This window comes from Chiloscyllium plagiosum, unplaced genomic scaffold (assembly GCF_037043375.1).
Source record: "Chiloscyllium plagiosum isolate Xiang-an unplaced genomic scaffold, Cpla_swu_hap1 HiC_scaffold_31, whole genome shotgun sequence".
Classification (NCBI taxonomy): domain Eukaryota; kingdom Metazoa; phylum Chordata; class Chondrichthyes; order Orectolobiformes; family Hemiscylliidae; genus Chiloscyllium; species Chiloscyllium plagiosum.
This window is the reverse complement of record NW_028270169.1, coordinates 68,043,149-68,067,006: the sequence shown is the minus strand read 5'-3', so window position 1 is coordinate 68,067,006 and position 23,858 is coordinate 68,043,149.

Genomic DNA, 23,858 nt, shown 5'->3' with positions numbered 1-23,858 from the left:
AAATCCTGCAGGTCATAAACAAATATTACCTGTTTCAGATTTCAGATTTCACTCCTGCTTGTCACCGTAACGTCTGGCAGATTATAAACAACTGGAACCTCTTCCAGATTTCAATCCTGCTTGATTCTGCAACATTCTGCAGACCATAAAAAGTATTACCTCTTCTCGATTTCACTCCTCCTTGTCTCTGTAAAATACTGCAGACCATACTCATCTATGACCTCCTCTAGATTTCACTCCAGCTTGTCTCTGTAATATCCTGTAGACCATAAACAATTATTACTTCTTCCTGGTTTCATTCCTTCTTGTTTCTGTAAAATCCTGCAGGTCATAAACCAATATTACCTGTTCCAGATTTCACTCCTGTTTGTCACCGTAACTTCTGGCAGATTATAAACAACTATTACTTCTTCCAAATTTCACTCCTGCTTGTCTCTGTACCATTCTGCAGATTTTAAGCAAATTTTACCTCTTCAAATTTCACTCCTGCTTGTCTGCGTAATATCTGGCAGATTATAAACAAATATTACCTCTTCAAGACTTCACTCCTGCTTGTCTGTGTAACATCCTGAAAACTATACACATCGATGACCTCCTCTAGATTTCATATATGATTGTCTCTGTAACATTCTGCAGATTATTAACAACTATTACCTCTTCCAGATCTCATTCCTGCTTACCTCTGTAACATTCTGCAGAGTATAACCGATTTATTACCTCTTCCAGATTACATTCCTGTTTGTCTCAGTAACATCCTGCCGATCGTAAACAATTATTACCTCTTCCAGATTACATTCCTGGCTGTCTCGGTAGCACCCTGCAGACCATAAACAACTATTACCTCTTCCAGCTGTCATTCCTGCTTGACCCTTTAACATCCTGCAGATTATAAACGGTTATTTCCTCTTCTAGATTTCATTCCTGCTTGACCCTGTAACATCCAGCAGATCATAAACATTTATTACCTCTAACAGATTTTATTCCCGCTTATCTGTGCAACATCCTGCTGATCATAAATAACTATTACCTCTTCCAGATTTCACTCCTGCTGGTCATTGTACCATTCTGTGAAGATCTATGACCTCTTGATTCGAGATCGGTCAATAGAATCAACGAATACGGTCTGTTCAAAAAGCAGAGGTCATTAGTTTATTGAATTAAGGCACCTTGACGTAATTTTATCCAGCAACACAGAGGTTAAAGCTTCTCTATTCCATGGTGAAGTCGCGCAATTACATTTGAAGATTACACATTTTTAATATGTTTTTAAAAGAGTTAGTACAGCCCTAATGAAATTAAAGACCAATCACATATAGTAAGGTGACATGATTTGCAGAAAATTAATCCAATGATATTTTCTGGAAAAGGGTTGTTAATTACAAGAAAGGTCCAATCATCTGCGATATGGAGGCATAATTGTCAATAGGCTGATCCAATGGTATTCCTTGGAAAATAAATTTTATTTATGTAAATTGTCATGAAATGTATCAGTTGAAGGTTAGTTCGAATAGTCAAATAATGCATCAATATTCATTTTATGAAAACTGTATTTTCCTCTTATCTTTGAATTTCAGCTTAATTCTGCAAATCAGCAGTACAGGTTCACAGGCCATTTCATAGCATTCTTTTAAATTGAGAAACCAATTTGTGGTAAATAAAAATCTACATACAATTGTTGACTAAATTCAAATTTTAGATCCTCAGTAGTTCCTTGCAATGATTCTCCAATTTAGTGGAGAGCTGCCGGAATTCTTAAACTTAGGCGTGGGCAAGCTGGATTGAAGGGCCTGTTTCCGTGCTGTATATGTCTAAGGCTCTAATTCGTGTTCTGCTTCCCTGCACCAATTCTCCCATTTACCAATCCTGCACTAATTCGGGAATTTCACCAACTCACCCATTGAGAGTTATCCTGCCCCAGTCCTCCCACTTAGACTTTAATGGCACCTGCATGAATTCTCTAATTATTGTTGTCCTGCATCAATTCCTTCCATTTAGTTGTTCCATGATACACTTCTTCCACGTACGGGTGCCCTGCTGAATTGTTTTCATTTAGTGATGCACTGAACTGAATCTCCAATTTACCGATGCTTGCAACATTTCTTCTTTTTATTGTTTCCCTGGCCCCTAGTCCCCAATTTAGACATGCTCTGCTCCAATTTTCCCAATATATTGGCACTCCCATCAATTTTCTAATGTAACGGCACTGTGCATCAGATCTCCCATTTATTGTTTCCACCAAATCTCCCATTTACTCATAACCCTGTACTAATTCTTCCATTTACTGATGCCCGAGCCCAATTCTACCATTTAAGGGTACCCTACTCTAACTCACCCATATACTGTTGCCAAGCACCAATTCTCTAATTTAGCTCCACTGTGCTCCAGGTTTCTCATTTACTGAAGGTCCGCATCAATTCTCCAATTCAGTGTTGCTCAGCACCATTTCCCCCAATTACTAACATCCTGAACAAGTTCTCCATTCAGTTTTGCCTTACACCAATCCTCAAATTGACTGATGCCCTCGCCCAATTTAGGGTTGCCCTACTCTCATTCCTATATCAAGTATTGTCCTGTCCCAATTCTCCCATTTGTTGCTAATCTGAAACTCTCCCATTTGGTGCTAACTGCACTAATTTGCCATGATTGTATGACTCTATTTATGGCTCCACTGCTCTGCACCATTTCTCCCATTTACCAATCCTGCACAAATCCTGAAACTGCACCAACTCTCCCATTGAGTATTATCCTGCCCAGTTTAAAGGCAGTTGCATAAATTCTCCAATTATTGTTGTCCTGCATCAAATCCTTCCATTTAAGTGTTCCCTGATACACGTCTTTCACGTACGGGTGCCCTGCTGAATTGTTTTCATTGAGTGATGCACTGAACTGAATCTCCAATTTACCGATGCTTGCAACATTTCTTCTTTTTATTGTTTCCCTGGCTCCTATTCCCTAATTTAGACATGATGTGCTCCAATCTTCTTATATATAGACACACACCAATTTTCCAATGTAACGGCACTGTGCACCAGATCTCCCATATATTGATTCCCACCAAATCTCCCATTTACTCATATCCCTGTACTAATTCTTCCATTTACTGATGCCCGAGCCCGATTCTACCATTTAAGGGTGCGCTACTCTAATTCTGCCAATTACTGGTGCCATGCACCCATTCTCTAATTTAGCTCCACTGTGCACCAGGTTTTCCATTCAGTATTTCCCTGCAACAATTCTCCCATTTAGTAATCCTTTGCCACAATTCTCCAGTCTTGGCATCAAATCTCCAAATTACCGATCCTACACATATCTTTCTTTTTGTGGTGAACTGCACCAACTCCCCCATTTCGGTGGTACACTGTATTGAATGTAGACCACTAATCCTTTGCAACATTTCTCCTATTTCCTGATTCACTGCCCGTGTTCTCCCATTTGCTCCAATTCTTAAAGTGATCAGCGCCCTGCACCAGGTCTTTCATTGACTGATACCCCACATCAATTCTCCAATTCAGTGTTGCTTAGCATCATTTCCCCACCTGCTGATATCCTGAAGTTCTCCACTCAATGTTGTCTTACACTAATCCTCATACGGACTGATGCCCTCGCCCAATTTAGGGGTGCCCGACTCTAAATCTCCCCAAAGGTATTGTCCTACTCCAATTCTCCCATTTAGTGCAACACAACACAACACACACATTCCTCCACATTTAGTGCTGAACTGCACTAATTCATCTATTATCTGATGCCCTGTTGCAAATTCTCACATTTCAATAATCCCTTTCTTAACTTTTCCATGCAGTAGTTCCTTGCAGTGAGTCTCCAATTTAGTGGAGAGCTGCCAGAATTCTTAAATTTAGGCGTGGACAAGTTGAACTGAAGAGTCTGTTTCCGTGCTAGACATGTCTAAGGCTCTAATTCGTGTTCTGCTTCCCTGCACCAATTCTCCCATTTACCAATCCTGCATTAATTTGGGAATTTCACCAACTCACCCATTGAGAGTTATCCTGCCCCAGTCCTCCCACTTAGAATTTAATGGCACCTGCATGAATTCTCTAATTATTGTTGCCATGCATCAATTCCTTCCATTTAGTTGTTCCATGATACACTTCCTCCACGTTCGGGTACCCTGCTGAATTGTTTTCATTTAGTGGTGCACTGAACTGAATCTCCAATTTACCGATGCTTGCAACATTTCTTCCTTTTATTAATTCCCTGTCCTAATCCACAATGTAGACATGCAGTGCTGCAATTTTCTAATGTACTGACACTCACACCAGTTTTCCAATATAATAGAATCTCCCATTTATTGATTCCCACCAAATCTCCCATTTACTCATATCCCTGTATGAAATTTTCCATTGACTGATGCCTGAGCCCGATTTGACCATTTAAGGGTGCGCTACTCTAATTCTCCCATATACTGTTGCCATGCACCAATTCTCTAATTTATCTCCACTGTGCACCAGGTCTCTCATTTACTGATGGCCCGCACCAATTCTCCAATTCAGTGTTGCTTAGCACCATTTCCCCCAATTACTGACGTCCTGACCAAGTTTGCCTTATACCAATCCTCATAGTGAATGATGCCCTCACCCAATTTAGGGGTGTCCTACTTTCATTACCACATCAAGTATTATCATGTCCCAATTCTCCCATTTAGTGCTACACTGCACCAATTCTCGAATTTAGTGCTCAACTGAAATACTCCCATTTGGTGCTAACTGCACCAATTTGCTATTATCGGATGCCCCGCTCCAAAGTCTCTTATTTTGATAAGCCCTTGCCCAATTCTTCCATTTATTTTGTCCTTGGAATGATTCTCCAATTTCTAAAATTGAGTCATAGTCAAGTTGGACTGAAGTGTCCGTTTCCGTGTTGTACATCTCTATGATTGTGTGACTCTGTTTATGGCTCCACTGCTCTGCACCATTTCTCCCATTTATCAATCCTGCACAAATCCTGAATCTGCGCCAAATCTCCCATTGACTATTATCCTGCCCAATTTCAGGGCACCGGCATGAAATCTCCAATTATTGTTGCCTTGCATCAATTCCTTTCATTTAATTGTTCCCTGATACACTTATTCCACGTACGGGTGTCCTGCTTAATTCTTTTCATTTAGTGGTGAACTGAACTGAATCTCAAATTCACCGATGCTTGCAATACTTCTTTTTATTGATTCCTAGGCACCTATTCCCCAATGTAGATATGCTGTGCTCCAATCTTCTAATATATTGACACTCACACCAGTTTTCCAATGTAACGGCACTATGCACCGAATCTCCGATTTATTGATTCCCACCAAACCTCCCATTTACTCACATTCCTGTACTAATTCTTCCATTTACTGATGCCCGAGCCCGATTCTACCATTTAAGGGTGCCCTACTCTAATTCTCCCATTTACTGTTGCCATGCACCGAGGTCTCTCATTTACTGATGCCACACACAAATTCTCCAATTCAGTGTTGCTTAGCACCATTTCCCCCAATTACTGACGTCCTGAACAAGTTCTCCACTCAGTTTTCCCTTACACCAATCCTCATAGTGACTGATACCCTCGTCCAATTTAGAGGTGCCCTACTCTAAATCTCCCAAAATGTATTGTCCGACCCCAATCCTCCCATTCAGTGCAACACAGCATAACTCACCTAATTAGTGCTGAACTTCACTAATTCACCCATGATCTGATGCCCTATTGCAAATGCTCACACGTCGATAAGTCCTTTCCCAAATTTTCCAGTTATTTGTTTCTGGCAATGAGTCTTCAATTTAGTGGAGAGCTGCCAGAATTCTTAAATTTAGGCGTGGATAAGTTGGACTGAAGTGTCTGTTTCCGTGCAGTACATCTCTAAGGCTGTAATTACTGCTCCGCTTCTCTGCACCAGTTCTCCCATTTACCAATCCTACATTAATTCAGGAATTTCACCAACTAACCCATTCAGTGTTATCCTGCCTCAATCCTCCCACTTAGACTTTAATGGCCCCTGCATGAGTTCTCCAATTATTGTTGCCCTGCATCAATTCCTTCCATTTAATTGTTCCCTGAAACACTTCTTCCACGTACAGATGCCCTGCTGAATTGTTTTTCATTTCGTGATGCACTGAACTGAATCTCCAATTTACCAATGCTTGCAACATTTCTTCTATTACTGATTTCCCTGGTCCCTATTCCCCAATTTAGACATGCTCTGCTCCAATTTTCCAATATAATGACACTCCCTCCAATTTTCCAATGTAATGGCACTATGCACCAATCTCTCATTTAATGATTCCCACCAAAGGGTGCGCCACTCTAATTCCAAAGCACTGAGGATGTCACCTAGACAGGGGACGAAACGTTTGCAAGACAAATTCCCAGCTCAGCGAACAGAACCACAACAACGAGCACCCGAGCTACAAATCTTCTCCCAAACTTTGAGCTACACTAATTCTCCCATTTACTGTTGCCATGCACCCATTCTATAATTTAGCTCCACTGTGCACCAGTTCTTCCATTCAATATTTTCCTGCAACAATTCTCCCATTTGGTAGTCCTCTGCCAGAATTCTCTAATCTTGCGATCGCTGCATTATATCTCCAAATGACCGATCCGACACATGTCTTCCGCTTCGTGGTAATCTGCACCAATTTCGTGCACTGTATTGAATCTGGACCTCTCATCCTTTGCAACAATTGTCCTATTTAATGATTCACTGCACGTGTTCTCCCATTTGCTCCAATTCTCAAAGTTATCAGCATTTACTGTTACCCCACACCAATTCGGTGTTGCTTCACACCATTTCCCCGAATTGCTGATGTCCTGAACAAGTTATCCAGTCAGTGTTGCCTAACACCAATCCTCATAATGACTGATGCCCTCACCCAATTTAGGGGTGCCCTACTCTAAATCTCCCAAAAGGTAATGTTCTGCCCTAATGCCCTGCCACAATTCTCCCATTTAGTGCAACACAGCATAATTCACCCATTTGGCGCTGAACTGCAATAATTCACCCATTATCTCGATGCCCTGTTGCAAATTGTCACATTTCGATAAGCCCTTTCCCAATTTTTCCATTTAGTAGATTCTTCCACTGATTCTCCAATTTAGTGGAGAGCTGACTGCATTCTTAAAATTTGGATTGGACGAGTTGGACTGAAGGGTCTGTTTCCGTGCTGTACATCTCGAAGCCTCCAAGTAGTAGTCCAATTCCCTGCACCAATTCTCCCATTTACCAATCCTGCACAAATTCGGGAATTTCACCAACTCCCCCCTTGAGATTATCCTGCCTCAGTCTTCCCACTGAGAATTTAATGGCATGAATTCTCCAATTATTGTTGCCCTGCATCAATTCCTTCCATTTAGTTGTTCCCTGATACACATCTTCAATGTACGGATGCCCTGCGGATTATATTTGTTCATTTAGTAGTGCACTGAACAGAATCTCCAATTTACCAATGATTGCAATATTTCTTTTTATTGATTCCCTGGCCCCTATTCCCCAATTTAGACACGCTCTGCTCCAATTTTATAAATATGAACCCTCACTCCAGTTTTCCAATGTAATGGCACTGTGCACCGAATCTCCCATTTATTGATTCCCACCAAATCTCGAAGTTACTCATGCCCCTGAACTAATTCTTCCATTTACTGATGCCCTGGCTGATTCTAACATTTAAGGGTGCGCTACGCTAATTCTCCCATTTCCTGGTGCCATGCACCCATTCCCTAATATAGCTCCACTGTGCACCAGTTCTCCCAATCAGTATTTCCTGCAACAATTCTCCCATTTAGTAGTCTGTTGCCAGAATTCTCTAATCTTGCGACCCCTGCATCAAATCTCCAAATTCCCAAAGCTGCAAATATCCCCCCTTTCATGGTATACTGCACCAACTCCTCCATTTCGTGGTGCACTGTATTGAATCTGGAACACTATTTCTTTGCAACATTTGTCCTATTTCCTGATTCACTGCCCGTCTTCTCCCATTTGCTCCAATTCTCGAAGTTATCAGCACCGAGGTCTCTCATCGAAGTCTCTGATACCCCACATCAATTCTCCAATTCAGTGTTGCTTAGCACCATTTCCCCCAATTACTGATGTCCTGAACAAGTTCTCGACTCAATATTGCCTTACACCAATCCTCATACTGACTGATACCCTCGCCCAATTTAGGGGTGCCCTACTCTAAATCTCCCAAAAGGTAATGTCCTGCCCCAATTTTCCCATTTAGTGCAACACAGAATAACTCACTCATTCAGTGCTGAACTGCACTAATTCACTCATTATCAGATGCCCTGTTGCAAATTCTCACGTTTCGATAATCCCTTTCCCAATTTTTCCATTTAATAATTTATTACAATGTTTGTCCAATTTACTGGAGCGCTGCCAGAATTCTTAAATGTTGGCGTGGACAAGTTGGATTGAAGGGTCTGTTCCGTGCTGTACATCTCTAAGGCTGTAATTAGTGCTCCGCTTCCCTGCACCAATTCTCCCATTTACCAATCCTGCACTAATTCGGAAATTTCACCAACTCACCCCTTGAGGTTATCCTGCCCCAGTGTTCCCACTTGGAATTTAATGGCACCTGCATGAATTCTCCAATTATTGTTGCCCTGCATCAATTCCTTCCATTTAATTGTTCCCTGATACAAATCTTCCACGTACGGATGCCCTGCAGAATTTCTTTTTTCATTTAGTGGTGCCCTGAACTGAATCTCCAATTTAACGATGCGTGCAACATTTTTTATTATTGATTCCCTGACCCCTATTCCCCAATTTAGACATGCTCTGATTCAATTTTCCAATATATTGGCACTCCCATCAATTTTCTAATGTAATGGCACTGTGCATCAGATCTCCCATTTATTGTTTCCACCAAATCTCCCATTTACTCATATCCCTGTACTAATTCTTCCATTTACTGATGCCTTAGCCCGATTCTACCATTTAAGGGTGCGCTACTCCAATACTTCCATTTACTGTTGCCATGCACCAATTCTCTTATTTAGCTCCATTGTGCAACAGGTCTCTTATTTACTGATGCCGCGTACCAATTCTCCATTTCAGTGTTGCTGAGCACCATTTCTCCCCAATTACTGACGTCCTGAACAATCCTCATATTGACTGATGCCCTCGCCCAATTTAGGGGTGCCCTACTCTCATTCCCGCATCAAGTACAGTCCTGTCCCAATTCTCCCATTTCGTGCACCAACTCTCCCATTTACTGCTGAACTTAAATTCTCCCATTTGTTGCTAACTGCATCAATTTGCCATTATCGGATGCCCTGTTCCAAATTCTCTTATTTCGATAAGCCCTTGCCCAATTCTTCCATTTAGTAGTTCCTTGGAATGATTCTCCAATTTCGAGGAGTTCTGCCACGATTCTAAAATTGTGTCATAGACAAGTTGGACTGAAGTGTCTGTTTCCATGTTGTACATCTCTATGATTGTATGACTCTATTTATGACTCCGCTGCTCTGCACCATTTCTCCCATTTAGCAATACAACACAAATCCTGAAACTGCACCAACTCTCCCATTGAGTATTATCTGCCCAATTTAAAGGCACTGCATGAATTCTGCAATTACTGATGCCCTTCATCAATTCCTTCCATTTAATTGTTCCCTGAAACACTTCTTCCACGTCCGGATGCCCTGCTAAATTGTTTTCATTCAGTGATGCACTAAACTGAATCTGTAATTTACCAAACCTTGCAACATTTATTTTCATTGATTCCCTGGCCCCTATTCCCCAAATTAAATATGCTCTGCTCCAATTTTCCAATATCTTGGCATTCCCACCAATTTTCTAATGTAACGGCACTGTGCACCTGATCTCCCATTTACTCACATCCCTGTACTAATTCTTCCATTGACTGATGCCCTGTTACATTTCTCACTTTTTGATAAGCTCTTGCCCAATTCTCCTAGAAAGTAGTCCCTTGCAATGGTTGTCCAATTTCGTGGAGAGCTGCCAGAATTCTTAAATTGAGGCATGGACAAGTTGGACCGAATGACCCGTTTCTGTGTTGTAAATCTCGACGATTGTATGACTCTATTTATGGTTATTTCTCCCATTTTCCAATCCTGCACCAACTCTCCCATAGAGTGTTATCCTGCCCCCATTCTTCCACTTCGAATTTAATGGCAGCGGAATGAATTCTCCAATTATTGTCGCCCTGCATTTTTTTTTCATTTGATGGTGCACTGAACTGAATCTTGGAATAACTGATGCTTGCAACACAATCTTTTTATTGATTCCCCGCCCCATTCCCCAATTTAGACTTGCTCTGCTCCAATTCTCTTATATATTGACACTCACCCCAATTTTCCAATGTAATGACACCGTGCACCGAATCTCCCATTTATTGATTCCCACCAAATCTACCATTTACTTATTATTCCATTGACTGATGCCCTATCCAGATTCTGAATCAGGTATCAGGTAGACATATCTGATGAGCTTGGCATTGTGTGCATGGTGAGCTGCGAATTGCTTTCTTGTTCCTTTTTGTAAATGAAGAGGTAGCAGAAGTTCTGTGCAACTGTTGCACCTTACTGAAACCTCTCCTTCAGTCAGCAGATTATCTGGATGCCCCTCCAAATTGCAGTGATTTGACCATGTAACCAGAAGGAACAGAAAGCCAATTTAGTGAGAGAAACTAAAAGCAATGGAGTTGTAAGAGGAAGATCACACACCTTATTCTACAGCAAAGAACCTCAGACCAGGAGGCAGTGTTTCCTCCCCATGCTGGGTTTCAGGAAACATGGTCAGAGCTGAATCCGAGTGTGCAATGGGACAGGCAGGATACCATTTTACTGACCATGTAGGTGTGAGCAACATACTGCCTCGTCCCTCTCAGGAACTCGCTGTTTAACTAAGAACCTGACCTACTGGATTAATATCTGTGCGCAGTGTTAATTGGCACAGGGCCAGTCAGACCAGGGAGCTCCCTTGGTGCCTTGCAGACTGCTGTGGGAGAAAAGGGTTCTGGTTCCCTTCTCACAGATGCTGCCTGACCTGCTGAGGTTAGATTTCAGATACCCAGGAACAGCAGGGTTTTCCCTTTATGCATTTTCTTTTTCCTTACTCAATGGGTCATTTGTGATGCTTAAGATCCCATATGTTTTCTATTTCCTCCTTCAGCAGATCTTGTCACAGTAAAAGCCCTGTGCACATGAACACCAAGGCAACTCTATCCATGTTCACATTTCAAACTCTACAGTTCGGTCGAGTTTGTCTCTCTTTAGCCTTTTATGCCAAACTCCATCACAGCGGGCTTCAGTCTGTTCATTTCCCTCCACAACCTTCTGCTATTTACTGGTGACATTATTATTCGCCTGTCTGTACAAAAAATCCTGTTGGCTGGTATCATCCACAGTATCTTCTCCAAATCCAAGTTAGATGTCAAAGAAAATATTGATTGTCTTTTCTGTCTCGATAATAAATGACCATCTGTATCGTTCGTATACAGAGAACAACATGATTAAAATATTCATCTTTGCAGTAAAAAAGCAAATTGGATTTTAATTCTGCTGTTTGCAAGTTGCAGTAATTTATGATCACTTAGCATTTTTCCGTCCTAGCACATTAATTCTTCATGGTGAGCTTGAGCCATTTATTACAATAGTTTCAGTTTTTATCCAGCCTCTTAAGTAATAATTTGTGAACCAGATTGAAGGTCCTCACTTTCATTAATCGTTTATTTTATTCCATCACATTTGTTGAATTTTAACTCCACACTGACTCTCCTTATACAGAGCCACCCTCTCCAGTTGGGTTTGTGTTGCTCTGCTCCAGGTATATTCCAAGTGTAAACAGCACCGGTGGCAAACTGACCCACCTGTTGTCATCAGGAATAGATTCTTGTTGTACTTTTGAGACTGGTGTCATATTGTCAAACTTGTATGTTGGAGCAGGAGAATTACCATTTGGGGAGAGAATTGGCTGGAAGGTAGAAGACAGAGGGTGGTGGGGGGGCGGGGGGGATGTTTTTCAGACTGGAGGCCTGTGACCAGCGGTGTGTCACAAGGATCGGTGCTGGGGTCCAATGTTGTTTTGTCATTTATATAAATGATTTGGATGTGACCATAAGACGAATGGTTCGTAAGTTTGCAGATGACAGTAAAATTGGAGGTGCGAAGGACAGTGAAGATGGTTACACAAGAGTACAACGGGATCTTGATCAGATGAGCCAATGGGTTGGGGAGTGGCAGATGGAGATTAATTTAGATAAATGTGAGGTGCTGCATTTTGGAAAGGCAAAAGAGAGCAGGACTTATACACTTAATGGCAAGGTACTAGGGATGTTGCTGAAAAAGTAGACCTGAAGTGCAGCTTCATAGATTCGTTGAAGGTGGACTAGCATTTAGATAGGATAGTGAAGAAGGCGTTTGACACTTTTGTCTTTATTGCTCAGTTAATTGTGTAAGGGAGTTGGGAGGTCATGTTCGGCCATTTTTGGTATATCATGTGCAATTGTGGACTCCCTCCTATAAGAAGGGTGTCGTGAAACTTGAAACTGTTTAGAAAAGATTTACAAGGATGTTGCCAAGGTTGGAGAGTTTGTGCTAGAGTTTTAGACTGCATAGGTTGAGGTTATCATCCCTGGAACGTCAGTGGCTGAGGGGTAACCTCATAGAGGGTTCACAAAATCGTGAAGGGCCTCAATTGGGTAAAAAGGCAATGTTATTTCCCTGTGGTGGGGGAGTCCCGAAGCAGGTGGCATCTGTTAAATTTGAGAGGAGAAACATAAAAGGGACCTAAGGGGAACATTTTTCATTGTGTGCATGAGCTGCCAGAGGAAGTAGTGAAGGCTGGTACAATTACAAAATTGAAAAGGTATCTGGGTGGGTGTAGGAATTAAAAAAGGTTCAGAGGAACATGGGCCAATTTCTGACAAATAGGATGATATTTACATCGGATATCAGTTCAGCATGGATATGTTGGACTGAATGATTTGTTGTGGTTCTGTTCGCCGAGTTGGGAATTTGTGTTGCAGACATTTCATCCCCTGTCTAGGTGACATCCTTAGTGCTTGGGCTCACCCATCTCTGGACTCATAGCAGAAGCTGTAATGCAAAGATTAGAACAAACAGTCTTACCGCAAATTCAACCCAAACTCTGGGTCAGATATGTAGATGACACTTTTGTAATCATTAAAAACACAGAAATAGAGAACATACACTGGATCATCAACGCCACACTCACAGGAATCCGATTCACTAGAGAGGAAGAAAAGGACAACCAACTCCCATTCCTAGATGTAATGGTACAGAGAACACCGAACAGAGAATTCACTACAAAGGTATACAAGAAAGGCACACACAGACCAAGTCCTCAATTACGAAAGCAAACACCCCAACACACACAAAAGAAGTTGTATCAAGACACTATTCAAAAGGGCCACAACACACTGCAGAACACCAGAACTACTGCAAAAAGAGGAAGAAGAACACCTATACAAGGTATTCACGAAAAACGGATACCCCCACAATTTCATCAACAGATGCCGAAGGGAAAGACAACGGAATGAGGACATGCCGCAACCCAAAGGACGAGCCACACTACCATACATCAAAAACATTTCTGAACTGACAGCCAGACCACTCCGACCACTGGGACTCATAACAGCACACAAACCAACAGGCACTCTCAGACAACAACTCACCAGGACAAAGGACACGATACCCAGCATGAGCAAAACCAATATAGTGTACAAAATCCCATGCAAGGACTGCACAAAACACTACATAGGACAAACAGGAAGACAGCGAACGATCCGTATCCATGAACACCAACTCGCCACGAAACGCCACGACCAGCTATCCTTAGTAGCCACATACACAGATGACAAGCAACATGAATTCGACTGGAACAACACTACCATTATAGGACAAGCCAAACAGAGAACAGCCAGGGAATTCCTAGAGACATGGCACTCATCCACAGGTTCAATCAATAAGCATATCGACCTGGACCCAATATACCGGCCACTGCAGCGGACAGCTGGAACTGACAACCGTAAGCGGCAGGTACAAACCACTATAAATGCCGGAGAAAACATCACAGAAGCGCTTCACAGGAGGCTCCCAAGCACTGAGTATGTCACCTAGACAGGGGACGAAACGTCTGCAACACAAATTCCCAGTGCCGCGAACAGAACCACAACAACGAGCACCCGAGCTACAAATCTTCTCCCAAACTTTGAATGATTTGTTTCTGAGCTTATATTGCTCTGCGTGGGTTGAGCTCCGGATTGTAGATTTATGAAGCAGAAAATAAAGTATCGCATAGAGTTAGACCGAGAAAACCTGCTGATCTCATCAGCTTTATACTGTTTTCCTGATCCTCCTCCTTCAATCAATGCATTTTTCAGATCCTCATTCAGAATTCCTGGAGCTTTGTAACTGGCCAGGAACAATGTGTCGAAAGTCCTATTGCAGTCCACACGAGGTACCTTTCCCACTACCCTGCTCCCACGACCTGCAATGCTGCAGACTGAGCAGCCAACCAGAAGCATAATGATGAGGTCCTTCCGGCCCATGGCCCTCCTTCTCACTGAATGAAGACAATCACCAGAAGCAGAATCCAGCTCTTGTTGGAGCCTTGAATACCTGACTCTGATTCACTGAGTGAAGATTGGACTCAGAAACAGAAATGAAATCAACTTCCTATCTGCATTGTGTCACACTTTAAGATCTCTGTGTGTCTGAGTTCAGGTCATTTGATTGGAGACTGTGGATAGCGGGTCCCCATTGAAATGGAAAGAATGGTGGAGGAGCTCACTGAGGGACATCTCTCAAAGTGAGAATCAAAAAGATGCTATACTGCATTGGAAGAGTTTAAGGTGAATTGATGGCTCAGAAAAATGTTATACGGATGTTTGTAAAACTTAGGAACTCTGACTGTTTGTGGTTGGAATTTATTTTATCCTTGTGTAGATTTGACACGCTAATCCTCCCTCCCCACCACTACAGAAGCTGTTGGATCTGTTCAGTGTTTCCAGCGGCTTCTGTAATTATTTCAGGTTCCTGACGGGATCAGTCTCTCACTTTTCGAGCAAAACAAACCCATCCTTGTGATACAACCAATATTTCAATAAGAAATGGGAAGCAGCAGAAGGGAAAGCTTCAGAGATGCCGAGCAATGCTGCCCGGTTCCACACTGCAATTCACAGAAACTATCGCCAGGAAAAGCAAGGAGCAATCTGACAGATCCAGTTTTATCCCGGTGGCTGTCCGTTCAAACCCGGGTCAACTGCTTGGAAGACAGCTATGCTCACCACTATACCACCATCACCTTGTTCGCAGCCCACTCCCTATTCCCAAACACACTGAACAAGGCCGTAATCAGGACCAATTGAATTGGGACTGAAATACAAACAGAAACTGCTGGGGAAGCTCAGCACGTCTGACCGCATCAGCATCAGATCCCTTCAGTTCTGAAGAACAATCCCTGGACTCTAGAGGTTCACTCGGATTTGTCCCCAAAAATGATGCCACTGCAACTAAATCTCGCCAGTAATTTCTCTGTTATCTGTCAGCTCTCCAGTATCTCCACGTCCTTGTTTTTAAATACAGTAGATGTTGACCCACGGAATGGGATATTGGGTGAGGTGATGGTCTACCTCATTCATTGGGGCAGATGTCAAGGAGCATCTTAAAACGAAGAGGGATCGGGAGGAGTGGAGCCATTTAGAGAGAGAGTACAGAACTTAAGTTAGCTCAGCTCAAAGCACAGCACTTAATGCAGCCCCGATTAAAATATTGAAGATAGCAGAGGGGCAGATGAGCTGAGACAGGGTGGGAGCTGGGCGATATTGATGATGTGGAAGGACAGTGTGTGCATCTGATAACATTCTGTCAGTCTGACTATTAGCAGTCATTCCTGGCACTGGATTCACTGAGGGGTGAAGGGTCAGTGAACAGTGTGGACTGTCCCTGTTATTTTGTTCCTGACTCTCCAGCTGTGACCTCTCAGTCTCCGGGAAATGGGCTGCTTCCCAATTGTGCCGGATTCCTGGCCTTTATCCTTGGCCGAGCTGAGAGTTGATGGTCTGAGGGATATTGTTCCTAAATGACTCCTGTCCAAGATAATGACGATTAATGTGTCTGTGTATCCTCCATTAATCTGTAAACATCATTGCTCAGGGCTGCAGGGAAATGTATTGATGACATTGAGGATTTTATGAACCAGACCAATTCCCCTGCGTCAGAAGATGGTCTAGACCCCTTTTACTGATTTTCTGAAAGCACATGTACGACATTGCAATCGATTGGTCAAACTGCCAGGCTTGAATCAAAACACACTTTAGAACATAGAACATAGAACATAGAAGAATACAGCGCAGTACAGGCCCTTTGGCCCTCGATGTTGCGCCTATCCACGCCCACCTAACCTGCACTAGCCCACTATCCTCCATATGCCTATCCAATGCCTGCTTAAATGCCCATAAAGAGGGAGAGTCCACCATTGCTACTGGCAGGGCATTCCATGAACTCAGGACTCGCTGAGTAAAGAATCTACCCCTAACATCTGTCCTATACTTACCACCCCTTAATTTAAAGCTATGCCCCCTCGTAATAGCTGACTCCATACGTGGAAATAGGTTCTCATGGTCAACCCTATCTAAACCCCTAATCATCTTGTACACCTCTATTAAGTCACCCCTAAACCTTCTTTTCTCCAATGAAAACAGCCCCCCAAGTGCCTCAGCCTTTCCTCATACGATCTTCCTACCATACCAGGCAACATCCTGGTAAACCTCCTCTGCACCCGTTCCAGTGCCTCCACATCCTTCCTATAGTATGGCGACCAAAACTGCACACAATACTCTAGATGCGGCCACACCACAGTCTTATACAACTGCAACATGACCTCAGGACTCCGGAACTCAATTCCTCTCCCAACAAAAGCCAGTATGCCATATGCCTTCTTCACCGCACTATTTAGCTAGGTGGCAACTTTCAAAGATCTGTGTACATGGACACCAAGATCCCTCTGTTCATCCACACTACCAAGTAACCGACCATTAGCCCAGTACCCCATCTTTTTGTTACTCTTACCGAAGTGAATCACCTCACACTTAGCTACATTGAACTCCATTTGCCACCTTTCTGCCCAGCTCTGCAGCTTATCTATATCCCGCTGTAACCGGACACATCCTTCCTCACTGTCAACAACTCCACCGACTTTTGTATCATCCGCAAACTTGCTCACCCTACCTTCTAGCCACTCCTCCAAGTCATTTATAAAAATGGAAAACAGCAATGCTCCCAAAACAGATCCTTGCGGAACACCACTAGTAACTGCACTCCAAGATGAACCTTTACCATCAACTACTACCCTCCGTCTTCTTCCAGCCAGCCAATTCCTAATCCAATCCTCCAACTTACCCTCAATGCTATACCTCCGTATTTTTGCAGTAGCCTACCATAGGGAAACTTATCAAACGCCTTACTAAAATCCACATACACCACATCTACCGCTTTACCCTCGTCTACCTCCTTAGTCACCTTCTCGAAGAATTCAGTAAGGTTTGTGAGGCACGACCTGCCCTTCACAAAACCATGCTGACTATCCTTGATCACATTATTCCTATCCAGATGTTCATAAATCCTATCCCTTACAATTCTCTCTAAGACTTTGGCCACAACAGAAGTGAGACTCACCGACCTATAGTTACTAGGATTTACTCCACACTATCGTTGAAAATCAAACGTAAAACAAGGAACTCTGGTCTCCCTGCTGTAGGAAGGGTGGTTATGAAACTTGAAAGGATTCAGAAAATATTTACAAGGATGTTTCTAAAAGTCAGGATTTCTGAGTGTTTTGAGGCTGGAGTTTATTTTATCCTTGTATAGAATTGAGACATTAATCCTCCCTCCCCACCACTACAGAAGGTGTTGGAACTGTTCAGTGTTTCCAGCGGCTTCTGTAATTATTTCAGGTTCCTGACGGGTGCAGTCTCTCACTTTTCGAACAAAACAAACCCATCCTTATGCTGCAACCAATATTTCAATAAGAAATGGGAAGCAGCAGAGGGGAAAGCTTCCGAGATGCTGAGCAATGCTGCCCGGTTCCACATTGCAATTCACAGAAACCATCGCCAGGAAAAGCAAGGAGCAATCTGACAGATCCAGTTTTACCACAGAGTGAGGCATTTACGTTCTGGTTTTATCCTGGTGCCTTACCTTTAAAATGCATTTCCGAAACCCCATCACTGCGATAGCCGGGAATCGAACCCACGTCAACTATTTGTGAAGTAGCTATGCTCACCACTATACCACCAGCACCCTGCTAGTGGCCCCTGTAATTCTTTCTCATAAACTAAGCAAACTGTGACCCATTACAGAGGCATGGGATTTCGAGTGATTTCGGGTTTGGATCAGAAATTGGCTAGCTGAAAGAGGATCGGTGATGGTTGATGTGAAATGTTCATCCTGGAGGTCAGTTAGTAGGATCTGTTTTGGGGATACTGCTAACTGTCATTTTTATAAATGACCTGGATGACGGTGTAGAAGTTTGGGTTACTAAATTTGCCGATGACACTAAGGTCAGTGGAGTTGTGGACAGTGTTGTAGGATGTTAGAGCTTACAAAGGGACTTAGATAAACTGCAGAGCTGTGCTGAGTGCTGACACATTGAGTTTAATGCCGAAAAGTGTGAGCTGATTCGTTTTGGAAGGAATAACAGGAATACAGAGTACTGAGCTAATGCTAACTACCTTGGTAGTGTGGATAATCAGAGAGATCCATGTACATCGATCCCTGAAAGTTGCCAGCCATGTTGACAGGGTTGTTAAGAAGGCCTACAGTGAGTTAGCTTCTTTTGGTAGAGGGATTGAGTTTCAGAGCCATGAGGTCATGTTGCAGCGGTACAAACTTCTGGTACAGCCGCAGAGTATTGCTTACAGTTCTAGTTGCTGCATTTTAGGAAAGATAGACAGGGTTTACCAGAATGTTGCCTGGTATGGAGGCAAGATATTATGAGAAAAGGCTGAGGGACTGGAGGCTGTTTTTGTGAGAGAGAAGAGGCTGAGAGATGTCTTAATAGAAACATTTGATACGTTGGACAGTGAGAGCCTTTTTCCTCGGATGGCGATGGGTCGCCCAAGGGGACATAGCTTTCAGTCGGGTGATAATTACAGGAGAGATGTCAGAGGTAGTTTCTTTACATAGAGTAGTAAGAGCGTGGAACGCCCTGCCCGCAACAGGACGTTGCTCAGTGGTTAGCACTGCTGTCTCACAGCGCCAGAGACTCGGATTTGATTCCAACCTCAGGCAACTGTCTGTGTGGAGTTTGCACACTTACCCCTTGTCTGCGTGGGTTTCCTCACGGTGCTCCGGTTTCCTCCCACAATCCAAAGATCTGTAGACTAGGCGAATTGACCATAGTATTCAGGGATGTGTAGTTTATATGCATTAGCCAGTGGTAAATAGAGGGTAGGGGGAATGGGTCTGGATCCGTTACTCTTCGGAGGGTTGGTGTGGACTTGTTGGGCTGAATGGCCGTTTCCACACTGTAGGGATTCTGCATAAAAAAAGTGTATATCAAAGTAGTAGACTCGCCAATTTTAAGGGCATTTAAACGGCAATTTCATGAAAATATGAATATGAATTGAATAGTGTGGTTTAGATGACTAGTGTAGCTTCAGATTGGTTTCACAAGTCAGCACAACATCGAGGGCTGAAGGGCCTGTACTGCACTGTATTGCCCGTTGGTTCCAGGGTCTGGGATGTCACTGAGTGGCTGAAGGACAGTCTGAAAGGGATGCCAGCAATTACAAGCTGAGTTGACAAATGGAGCCTTGAAAACAGAACAGAGGAAGCTGTGAAATCAAGTGAAAGCAAAGGGTTAAATTCAGTATGTAAAGCTCCCTCGATGATGTCACAACCAAACATTTGAAGGCATGGATAATCTGAGGAGTGATCCAAATTTAACTCACTCTGAACCGGCACCACTCTCTCTGTCTCTCTCTCTCTGTCTCTCTCTCTCTGTCTCTCTCTCTCTGTCTCTCTCTCTCTCTGTCTCTCTGTCTCACTCTCTCTCTCTCTGTGTCTCACTCTCTGTCTCTCTCTCTCTCTGTCTCTCCCTCTCTGTGTCTCTCTGTCTCTCTGTCTCTCTCTCTGTCTGTCTCTCTGTCTGTCTCTCTCTCTGTCTCTCTCTGTCTCTCTCTGTTTCTCTCTCTCTCTGTCTCTCTCTCTCTGTCTCTCTCTCTCTCTGTGTCTCTCTGTCTCTCTTTGTCTCTCTCTCTCTCTCTGTCTCTCTCTCTGTCTGTCTCTCTCTCTGTCTTTCTCTCTCTGTCTCTCTCTCTCTCTCTGTCTGTCTCTCTCTCTCTCTGTCTCTCTGTGTCTCACTCTCTGTCTCTCTCTCTCTCTCTGTCTCTCCCTCTCTGTGTCTCTCTGTCTCTCTCTCTCTCTCTCTCTCTCTCTCTCTCTGTCTCTCTGTCTGCATCTCTCTCTCTCTCTGTGTCTCTCTTTGTCTCTCTCTCTCTGTCTCTCTCTCTGTCTGTCTCTCTCTCTGTCTTTCTCTCTCTGTGTCTCTCTATCTCTCTCTGTGTCTCTCTCTGTCTCTCGGTCTCTCTGTCTCTCTCTCTGTCTCTCTTTGTCTCTCTGTCTCTCTTTGTCTCTCTGTCTCTCTCTCTGTCTCTCTCTGTTTCTCTCTCTGTCTCTCTGTCTCTCTCTCTCTCGACTGTGCTGCAATAGCATCAACATTTTCAACGAAAACAGAACTACTCCAGAAAATTCATCACCAAGTTCTTTATTTGATTCCCTGTAAGTTGCTGGCTCTGAACATCCACATAGACATTCGTCCTAATCCCATGTGCCATGGCTTGTTCCCAAACACAGTGTTTGATACCAATCCAGACTGTGACACAGGAGCCTCTCAGTGTCTGGGGGGAGGTGAGCATTGAGCCTGACTCAGGTATGTGAATGTCCTGTGTTCACCTGACATCCAGGGATTGACGAATAGAGCTTTAATGTTTGAAAAACTATTTTGTCACTCCATGCCCCATAGTAACGCTGTATGTGTTTTGGGTTGAATGCTTCTTTTACTCCAGTACTTATTCAATATTAAACATGATTTTCCTGATCCTTGTACGCAAATCACAGAAAGCTAATGTGATGCTGTCTCCAAATATTCAGATGGTTTGCCAATAACGATCAGGGCGTGGGACGAGGGAGGTAAGGAAACCTTGCTGTGATTGTACAGGGGGGTATGGACACCGTGAAGCAAGTGCAAAAGGCTAACGGATGAATGTGGCAATTTACAGATTGCTGGGTGAACAGAGAGGGTCAGGCAGACACACACTGACCAAGGGACAGAGAGTGACAGAAGGATATTGGGATTTCCAACTGGCATCAGTTCAAGTCCGTCTTTGATTTTAAAATTGAGTATTTTCTTGGTGAAATAATTTGTGAAGTGGAAGTAAACTGCTCTCACATAGGGCGATGCAGAGACGGTAAGTGAGTGGGTAAAGCATTATCCGTTACAGTATAAGGTGGATAGTGTGATATTTGTCAGGAAGAATCGACAGAGACTTTAGTTTAAATGGGAAGATGCTGTAGGACTCCGAAGTAGAGAGGGATCTGCGTGTCCTGGGATATCAAATCACATCGAGTTAGTCTGCAGGGGCAGCAAACTATCAGGAAGGCAAAGGGGTGATGTTTTCGTTCATTCACTGGATGTGAGCATCACTCGCTGGGTTCAGCATTTATTCCCCCATTCCCATCAGCCCTTGAGAAAGTGGGAGGGAGCTGTCTTATGGAACCACTGCACCACATAAAACTTTATTTTTAGTGAAAATGAATGTAGCAGAAAGTAAACTGAAGCTTTCTCTATTCCTGCCCCAAGTTCAGGTATGACTATTGGAGAGGCAGGGTGGCTCAGTGGTTAGCACGAATGTGTTATGGTACTAGAGACCTGGATTCAATTCCAGCCTTGGGTGGGTCCAGTCTGTGTGGAGTTTGCATGTTCTCCGTGTGTCTGCATGTGCTTGCTGTGGTTTCTTCCTGCAGCTTAGCGAATATTAGCCATGCTAAGTTGCCCATAGTGTTCCGGGATGTGCATTAGTCAGGAAAATGTAAAGTAATTGGACAAGGTAATGGGCCTGGGTGGGATGTACTTTGGAGTGTTGATGAGAACTTGTTGAGCCGAATGGCCTATTTCCACACTGGAGGGATTCTATATTCATTTACTTGCGACTGAGTGAGAAACTAAACTTTCATATGTTGTCAGCAAGCCGATGTCAGTATAACAAAAATTGTACGCTCATTAAGAAGAGCAGTTTATAGAGGAGGGAGAGAATGGAGGAAAACCCAGCAGTTAGTTGCAGGAAAAGCTCAGCAGATCTGGCAGCATCTGTGAATGAGAAATCAGAGCTACTGCTTCAGCCCTGAAACCTTTACTCTGATTTCTCTGCACAGACGTTGGCAGACCTGCTGAGCGTTTCCAGCAACTTTCAGGTTGTATTTAGGTAGAGAATGGGGTTGTGTGCAGAGTAAAACTCTGTCTGCACTGCAGCTTTTCAAACACCCAGGCCATGTTCACCATGAGGTTGCATAGTGACTAAATCAGCCCCTTTCCCCACACTGTCTCGATGAAACACACACAGTGCAGTTATATCACTGGGTTAGAGGCAGAGTACGTTTCCCTGTACACTTTCTTACCCACAACTGCCAGGGTCTAGGAAGAATATGGCTATTTAAAGCATACAGATCTGTCGACAAACACTCCCAAGTCAGGGGAAACTCTGGGTCAGATTGCAGGTTAAAGCTACCTCTGCAGTCTCTCCCACAAACTCTTACATGCACACATGCACACATACATGCTCACACACACATGCACACATACATGTTCAGTCTCACACACACACACAGACAAAAGAGCGCTACAAACTCCCTATCTATCAGAATCTCACACTCAAGCACAATTTCTCACTCAAACAAATTCAACCACAAACTCTTCGTCCTTCAGTCACACTCACACCCTCACAGTCACACTTGCTCCTTCACATACACAGTCACTCATTCACAAATACACCCAAACAACACAAGGTCCAGGAGGTTTGCTTAATTGTAAATCTAATTCTTTATTTCTAGAGGACGCAAAATTTGAATCCGAAGTTTGTTAGTGTGACACTTGGTAAAAGTCTGTTTTCTGGATAAAATGCTCCTGTGACTGTTTCACTGAGACGGTACCAGGAATCCTGTGGAGCACGTTGACCCTCAGACCGACTGTTCATCTTCTCTGCAAAAGAAATGGCAAGATGCAGCAGTGTTTGAACGAAAACAGCTCCTGATGTGCTTCCTCAGTGTAATCCCTGATAATTTTCAGGATGACCATTTCAGAAGGACATTAAACTGACAGAAACACAGAAACCAGGATCAGGAGGAGGCAATTCAGCCCTTCCAGCCTGCTCTCCCTTTCAGAGTGATCATGCCTGAGTCTCTATCTCATTGCTATATTCCCAATTTCGCTCCAAACCCTGTGTTATCTTTAACCTGTAAAAATACATTATCAATGTCTTTCCCGAATATACCTGTGGTCCACAGCCTTCTGTGGGAGAGAATTCCTCAGGTTGATCACTCTGTGTGAAGATAATTCTCTTCCTCTCTATTAGAAATGGGTGAGCCCATGTCCTGAGATGCTTGTTCTGAGAATACCCGCCCAGGGGATACAGCCCACCCCCTGTATCTAGTCTGTCCAACCGTTAGAATTGGATACATTGCGAACAGATCCACCCTCTCATTTTTTTCTGAATACATGCCCAGATAAACCAACCTGTCATGGGACAGTCATCCCCGGCACTTGCCGAGCGAAGCTAACGAGCTGTCAGAGGAAGTAGTGGAGGATGGTACAATGACAACATGTG